The sequence below is a fragment of the Hordeum vulgare genome, chromosome 2H (genome assembly GCF_904849725.1).
Source record: "Hordeum vulgare subsp. vulgare chromosome 2H, MorexV3_pseudomolecules_assembly, whole genome shotgun sequence".
NCBI classification, from domain to species: Eukaryota; Viridiplantae; Streptophyta; class Magnoliopsida; order Poales; family Poaceae; genus Hordeum; species Hordeum vulgare.
Window position 1 is genome coordinate 422,928,712 of NC_058519.1, and position 9,058 is coordinate 422,937,769.

The 9,058-nt window shown below is 46.8% G+C and overlaps 1 pseudogene; it reads left to right on the forward strand.

Moving 5' to 3' along the window:
- The window catches only part of LOC123427850, a 66,382-nt pseudogene extending 57,722 nt beyond the window's left edge, over window positions 1-8,660 (forward strand).
- Window positions 8,661-9,058: the final 398 nt, after the last annotated feature.

Consider the following 9,058-nt stretch of genomic DNA (forward strand, 5'->3'; position numbering starts at 1 on the left):
CAGCAAGTCTCTTTACTTGTTCCTTAATACAAGATACCGTGACTTACACTTAGTCACATTGCTTGCAAGGCTTGTGTGATGTTGTATTACCGAGTGGGCCCCGAGATACCTCTCCGTCACACGGAGTGACAAATCCCAGTCTTGATCCATACTAACTCAAGGGACACCTTCGGAGATACCTGTAGAACACCTTTATAGTCACCCAGTTACGTTGTGACGTTTGATGCACACAAGGTATTCCTCCGGTGCCAGTGAGTTATATGATCTCATGGTCATAGGAACAAATACTTGACACGCAGAAAACTATCGCAATAAAACGACACGATCAATATGCTACGTTCATAGTTTGGGTCTTGTACATCACATGATTCTCCTAATGATGTGATCCCATTATGAAGTGACAACACTTGTCTATGGTTAGGAAACCTTGACCATCTTTGATGAATGAGCTAGTAAACTAGAGGCTTACTAGCGATAGTGTGTTGTCTATGTATCCACACATGTATTTGAGTTTCCAATCAATACAATGCTAGCATGGATAATAAACGATTATTATGAACAAGGAAATATAATAATAACATAATTTATTATTGCCTCTAGGGCATATTTCCAACAATTAACATCATCAACCGTAAATGTAGAGGTTTTATTTGGAAGGGGGAAGCGGAGGTTAACAACGGACATTGTGTGCTACCATGGCCCCGTGTTTGCATTCCTATGCAGCATGGAGGACTCGGAGTGCTAAACATGTGATACTTTGGCACGACGCCCCGTTGCCGATGACAATGGCTTCGCTGGGATCAAGAGCCTCGCCTATAGCACTTGGTGCTGGCTGACCCTGATGGTGCGACATTCGCCCTTTTCAGAGTTTGTTCCTACATAAACTGGGTGACGGGACAATAGCTGATTTATGGGAGGGCAAATGGTTGTAGGGTGGGCGTTCCTTCTAGGACCTGGTGCCGACAATCCTCACTGTTGTGCCCAAGAAACGTCACGGTAGCCGATGGTCTGTCCAACAGAAACTGGATCAGAGACATCAAGGCCTCTCTCTGTTGGTGTTAGCCAATATCTCCTTAGGCATGTTATCGCCGAAGTGATCACCTCGCCAGATATCCAAGGCTCAACCGTGTTGCAAGTTCTTTATGTGGCTCGCGGTTCACAGGCGATGTCTTATGGTTGACAATCTCGTACTTTGGGGTTGGTCGCACTCCATCACATGACAGATTTGTCGTCTTCAACCTGAATGTCGCACACATCTCTTCGTTCACTATAGGTTCACCGGACTAGTCTGGAACAAGGTGCGTGGCTGGGCGGATGTTGATTTTCCAATTCCATGGGGCGGTTTCGCTGGCACGGAGGAGTGGTGCATCAAAGCTAGAAAGGCTGGGCCCAAAGCATTTGAGGAAGGATTTCGACACTATGATGATCATGGTGCACTGGAAGCTGTGGAAGGAGAGAAACACGAGGATCTGTGATGGTGTTCTAGCTTTGTTCGGGTGGTCTTCAAAGTCATTCTAGAAGATTTTAGGATGTGTTGAATTGTGCATTGTTTCTATCAGTTTCTGTAATTTCTGCTTCTGTTGTATTTGTAGACGCCAGCAGCACCATCTCTGCGTATCCAAACGGTTCTTCATGTAACTCATCTTTTCTATTTTAATAAAGATCAGCCAAGGCCTTTGGAGTGGTCGTCTATCCCGCTCATCCCCTCCCTTATGTCTTGTTCGATGTGTTAGTTTGTGTCAACATGTTCAAGATTTTGCTATCTCTTAGCTCAAACAACTAAACTGTGCTCTGTTCAAAGCATGCAAAATGATTCTTTGATTTCTGTGATATATGATGGGTCATGTGGTGCATTTCTTCTTCTTCAGGATTTCACTAATGAGGTTGACATTTCCGGATCATTTTTTACCTAGACAGAGTGGCCTGCATATCAAGCATTGAAGGCCAACCTTTCTGGTGTTTGTCTATGCATCGTATGTTTAATAGTTGCCCACTATGGTTTTTCAGCTCTCAGTACCCATAACACTATGCAAAGGATCTTCTGAAAACCATATTTTAATTAGCAGAAGTGTCTTGCTAACATCAAAGTAGTTCCACACTGAATTTGTGGAGAAGGAAATAATAGTTTCCGACAAGCTAGATGAAAATAATTCATAAATATGTGATTATTTGGCTTTCCAAAAGCATATGTAGACATCAGTATTTGCTTGATAATTAAATATGAGTTATTTGCAATTATCAATAGCAAATTTTAGATTTATACATTGGCCTAGACGTGCTTTGCATATGCGGGAATTAAAATATCTTGAAGTGTATGTTGGTTCTCATGTATGTTTGTAATATTAGTCAGAACATGAATTTGCACGTGCTCAATTACTATCTATACCTAATAATAAAGAGGCTATTGCTTCCGTCGGAAAACCCACCGCGGCATTTTTATAAAAAAAGCCCGTGTCATTTTTATTATTCAACCCACGCTCCATCATTTATCTGTAACGCAAAAGGAAAAACCGATTCGCTGCAAAAATTATACTCGTACGCATCGCCTCCTCCCGTCGACCCTGGGCCACCCTGGCATGTGCCCAGGCAGCCGCCACACCACTCGCCGCCACGGCCGACCTCAACCGCCACCGCTGCCGATCTCAACCAACCCGCCTCCGTGGTTGTACCTCTCCCCGCTCACTGCCCCCGTTGCGGCGCTCGAGCGCATCGCGTCGACCCTGGTCCACCCTGCGTGTGCCCAGGCCGCTGCCACACCACTCGCCATCGCGGCCGACCTCAACCATCACTGTTATCGATCTCAACCCACCCGCCTCTGCGACCGTACCTATGCCCGCTTGTTGCCCCTGTTTCGGCGCTCGAGCACAGCTTCTGGATCAAATCAACACTATAGCTACAGTGACTGGGGATGATGCGTCTGCTCGATGCAGAATGGCGGCGGTGCGACGGAGCGAAGTACTTACAGGTGGAGGCGGGCCTCCATGGCTCACACGGGGAACTCCAAGGTTATGGCGCGGCAACAGCGACTCCTTATGGCCAGATAGAGGCGCCTAACGCTTGCTCCCCTCATCGTATCCCCTCCTCCGGCAGGAACTCATCATCTGGTCAGATCGCCTCCCCATGCCTCCAACCGTGTGCCAAGCACCGGCAAGAAATTTTGTTTTGTGGGGATTTGTTTGCCGATGAATGAATGTATTGAATGTAAGATTGTATTGTTGTAGAGACAGATAATGAAACACCACCTTCAGTTTGTCATTTGATCCCACATTCTCTACCCCATGAGTGAAATAAGATAACAGTCCATTGATCAATTCACGTAGCCTCTTTGTTTTGCTTTGCTTGTCCTGCTCAATTTCTCTTCATGGTGTAATTAACAATGGATGGGTTGATTTCTCAACAAAATAGGATAGGACTGACTACATTAGTTAGTTAGCTTATTATTTTAATAAATCAAAATGATTATAAAAAGACTAAAAGCGTGTGGTATTTTTTTCTCCCATTGCAACGCACGGGCCCTTTTGCTAGTCTCCCCTAATAATAAAGCGCGGAGCGCTTCTGCCGTCCGTCGTGGATTTTTTAAGAAAAAGTCCCTCCGTTTTCGAGCATTCAACCCGCAGTCCCTGATTAAGTGGAAAAACATTTCAGATTTGCAAGAAAGCCCCTCGCCCCGATCGGATCCGCCCCACCGCCGTAGGGCAGCCCCTCGCCCCCGGATCGGATCCGCCCCACCCCACCGCCGCCAGGGCCGCCCCGCGCCAGCCACCCCCGCGCCTCCCCCGGCCTCCTCCGCCCCCCTGCCCCTCCTCTCCACCGACCGGCTCCTCCTAGCACCCGGCCACGTCGCCACTAGCCACCTCCTCCACGTCCGGCCGGACGCGTCGAGGTGGGTCTCTCCCGGCCATGGGGTCGGCGAGGAAGGCCTCGGTGACGCCGAGGATGGGGTCCTTTGGCACCGGCTCACCAGGGAGGCCGTCGTCCTGGCCCAGTCCTCCACCGTCTCCGTCTGCCTCTCCAACGCCACCACCGGCCGGCCCTTCATATCGACGCTCGAGCTCAGGCCGCTCAACGGCTCGCTCTACCGCACTGATGGCGAGGCCCGCGCATTCCTCGCCCTCGCCGCCCGCATCAACTTCGGCGCCCCCTCGCCAGATCCCCTCTGGTCTTCTTTTTCTATTTCTTTTCTTTTCCCCTTTTTTCTAGCAATTTCATTCATTACAGATAGCAAGTAAGGGATCTTTTTGCAATATTGCGAGCCTCAAGAATAACTCATTTTTCTCCAAAAGATAGCATTCCTCATCTCTTCCTCAGACGAAAGGTTTTCCTCAAGAATTATTCTCTGTATCTTAGACCACTTCACTGTTTTTCCACAAGGTTGGACCAAGATAGATGTTGATCTTACCTTCATAACCAGTAAACCAAAATAATCCATCATTTTTGTTTTTAACCACGGTGACAAACTGGAAACATTTCAACCTTCTTCTTATTAAACCAAACCAAGTTTCCACTAGCAAAACCTTCAACTGTGAGCAGATGGTCAAGCGTAGCATAGTTAGTTCTGCTAGAATTTGCTTATAGAAAACCATGAGAAATTTTCGACTTCCTTGTTTCTTTAACACCCACAAGGTCAACCTTGTGGGCAGACAAAATATCATGCAAACAATCTCTAACATTCCAGAAAAGACCTTTCATGGAGGAATTTTTTTTTCATGTAAAAAGCCACAAAGATTTTCTGTTTGTAATTATATTTATCCAGTTACCATGAGGCAGTCAGCTCGGGTTCACCCATTAGAAAAAAACATCAAATATAACCAGGCAAGGCAACATCAGGATTTCATTACAGAAACAACCAATTCCCTAAGCTAAATCTTGTGCAACAAAATCTCTTTCTTCTTCTTCTTCTCTGTTTCAAAAAATATTTCTTTTTCTTCTGTTGCTTTGATCATAATCAATTACAGTTCTTAAAAATTACTGAGTTGATGAACACGGTTAGTTCAATGAATGCAGGTATCCTGATGATCCATACGACCGGATATGGGAGTCAGACATGGTCCGGTGGGCCAACTACCTGGTCGACGCGGCACCCAACACGGTTAATGTGTCCACCGACAAGCCAGTGTTCGTCGCCACGAGTGAGAGGCCACCGGAGAAGGTGATGCAGACTGCTGTTGTAGGCACCCTCGGCGAGCTCACCTACCGGCTCAACCTCAACGGCTTCCCGGGTGATGGATGGGCCTTCTCCTATTTCACTGAGATCGAGGAGTCCATCGTCCCCGAGAGGCGCAAGTTCAAGCTATTCATCCCAGGCCTATCTGACGTTAGCAAGGCCACCGTCGACGTCGGTGAGAATGCTCCTGGGAAGTTACGGGTCTACTAGCCAGGCTACTATAACGTGTCACTGCCCTTCGTGTTGTTGTTCGCATTCAAAAAGACCAACGACTCGTCCAGGGGACCAATTCTCAACGCTTTTGAGATTTACAAGTATGTGGAGATTGAGCCCGGGTCCCCGGACGCGCTGACGATGGCGAGCCTCGCATCGCGGTACACGTCCTTCGGTGATTGGGCCAACGAAGGCGGCGATCCCTGCTGGCCCTCGCCATGGTCCTGGGTCAGATGCTCCTCAGAACCACAACTGAGAGTGGTTTCAATGTATGTAATCTTTTCACTTAACTCTCCATACTTTTGCTTCCTGATCATGTGCTGAATGTTTAGTGTATATCTGCGCTTTAACAACCTTTAGTTGTGAACAGAAATCTTTCAGGGAAGAACTTGACAGGGAGCGTACCTCCGGAACTCGTGGCTTTGACATTCTTAGCAGAAATGTAACAACTTTCACCACTGCCTTTCTTCTCACAGAATGTTCTTCTGATTAAACCATGAACTAATACCTCTATTCCTTCTACACATGTCCTGATTGATCATGAATTTATTTCAGTCGACTTGATGATAACATGCTGACAGGTCCGATTCGAGACCTTTTCCGCCTCTTCGAACCTCTCAATCATGTGAGTCACCTGTCTCATTTTAGATTGTTGACCTCCCGTTATTGCTAATTGCGTCTTTCTCATGAATGGATACTTCATTAATTTTGTGACTGAATAAAAATGCAGTCACTTTCAGAACAATCAGCTTACTGGCAGTGTGCCTTCATATTTGAGCAGCTTGCCCAAGCTCACTGAGCTGTGAGTTTTTCATCCAACCCTTGCTTACTGTGTCCAATTAATTGCACTTGTAGTACAAAAAAAAGGTCACAACATGCCCTTGTGAACTGACTGCCGAATATTATTCTACAAATAATGCAGCTATCTTCAGAATAACAAGCTGTCTGGATATATCCCCAAAGCTCTGAAAAGCAGAGGCATTATTTTCAAGTTGGTATTCTTTCCTTCATACACTACATTAATTAGCATATTATTCCAGCAACAATTATTCAAATAGCTTGCTATCAGCTACTAATATTTAAGCTTTCCTCACTGTAAAATTTTCAGCTATGCTGGAAATATGGACCTGAAGGCAGGGAGCCAAGAGAAGCACCACATAATAATCAGCATATCTGCGCTGCTTGGAGTATCCTTGTTGCTTGCAGTTTCCCTCTGTTGCTACGTGCTAACGCGCAAAACCAACAAGAAGAACCCACCACCAGAAGGTCGCCTCCTCACACCTTTGTTATATTTTTCTTGTAGTGTTCCCTTGTGTGAGCGTGTGGCTGTTGTCAACTCTTCTATAACCTTCAATCATTATTGTTCAGATGACTTACAAAGGCGGCCCCGCCCGCGCACAAGCTGCAGAAGTCAAATGCGCCGTCGTGCGAAATCGCCACCGAGACTTGCCATCCCTTCAGATTATGCGACCTCGAAGAGGCGACCAAGAACTTTTAGAACAGGATCGGCTCGGGGGTTTCGGGATAGTGTACTACGGGAAGATGCCGGATGGAAGGGAGATTGCGGTGAAGGTGCCGACGAACAAAAATGAAATTACAGGAAAGTCTGTTTGTAATTTCTCAAATAAAATAAAATTCCCAAAAGTATTTTTTTTAAGAAACATCTGTTCAAAAAAAGTTATTTTACGAAGAAATGTTTCAATTTTCATAAAAACGTGACATGTTTAAAAAGTGTTCCAGTTCTTATCAAAATGTAGATTTTTATTAAAAATAATGAAATATCCATGTTTTCGCCCGGTGCAACGCACGGGCATTTGTACTAGTAGTCTAAAAAAGGTATATTGATATATTGGGCATGGACACACTCACGCAGTTGCTTTTTCGCTTTCGTTTGTCGATCTCTCTCTTGTCTTGAAAGAAAAATTGACTGTCTCTTCCCCTAGCTTTTTTTTGAAAGATCCAGCATGAGGCTGGCATATATTGATTTGAAGCAGGAAGCAGCGTGGAGAAAAAAACGTGACAAAGGTGGTGGTGGGGGGTGGTGATCATAGTGATCAAGGAGAAAAAGGAAAACAAAGGGATAAAAAGAAAACACCCCCAGCACAATGAGGGTGGTTACAGGGGTAGATATCTCATGGAGGATCCCAGAACGGGGCTCCAAAACTTTGGCTCCGGCCTGCCTCCAAAGTTCTACGGTGCTGTTGATAGCATGTTTCAAACTTTGGAAATTTGCCGACTTGTCCGTGAAGGTGCATGCGTTTCTCTCCTTCCATATCTCTGAGAGGATCAAAATGATGATTGTCTTGATTGCTTTTTTGTACTTCGGCAAGGCTGAGTTGATCATCAAATTTAGTGACTCTGCTGAGTTGTCACTATCCGCCCATGTTCCCGGGTGCAGCGATGCACATCCGTTATGCGATGTTGCGTGTGTCTAGGTTTGTATGAACAGCGGGCATTGCCAGAACAGGTGCTTAGCTGATTCTAGATTTCGGTGGCACAACTGGCAGAAATAGCCATTGGGCCAGCCTCTGCGTTGGAGACGATCGTTACACCAGAGTCTGTTCTTCAGCAGCAACCAGATGAAGATCTTGAGCCGTGTAGGCGCCCAAGTTGTCCATATTTGCTTCTTGTGGTCACATCTCAGGTGACCTTGGAACTGGGCCTTGTATGCCGATCTGGCTGAGTAAACTCCTGAAGGTTCCAGATTCCATGAGATTGTGTCCTGAATTCCTTCTTGCAATTGGATGTCCCTGTCTTGGACCCACCTGTGCAGCCTGATTGCCTCCTCCCAGAGTTGTTCCGTGTTCCCATGGACGAGGTCTGATAGCCAAGTGTTGTTAGTGAGTGCATCTCGGACCGATCTGTTTTTCCGCCTAGAGTGTCTAAAAATATTTGGGAAGGACGTCTTGAGGCTTCCCGATCCCGTCCAGGAGCAGTGCCAGAATGTTGCCGTTCCTCCATTTCCTAGGGTTACCGTTGTGGACGCATGAAAAAGGGCCCTGTCGGCCTCGTCACGTGGCAGAGCCATGCCATGCCACGGCCTCTCACTGCTAGTCCAAGATAGCCATAGCCATCGCAGTCTAAGCGCTCTACTGAAGCGATTCAGTTCCAAGATTCCTAAGCCTCCGTTTTCCACAGGGGAGCATACTGTCGGCCAGTTAACTTTGCATTTTCCACCGGTAGGTTCATCGTCCTGTGCCCAAAGGAAGCGACGCCTAACCTTGTCTACCTCGGCAAGGAATTTCTTGGGCGTCCTAAGGACCGCCAATGCGAAGGTTGGTAGGGCGGTCAGAACGCTGCGAACTAGGACTCTCCTTCCCGCGATGTTTAGAAGTCTACCCTTCCATCCTGCTAGTCTAGCCCTAATCCTATCGAGGATGAATTGAATGTGGACTAACCGTAGTCGTGCGAGGGTGACCGGCATCCCTAAATATTTCAGCGGGAAGCCCTTTATTTCGCCTCCAAAACTAGCCAGGATGTCGTGGACATTGATCCCCTCGCAACGGATGGCCGAGGCGGATCACTTCGCCGGGTTAATGCGGAGACCCGATGCGTGCCCGAAGTTACGGAGAATCACCATCAGTGAGTCTATCTCAGTTTTGGTTGGGTTGGCAAAAATGACCGCATCGTCGGCGTATAGGCTGACCCGTAGAGAGAAGTCCCTCCCCAGCAATGGGTCTA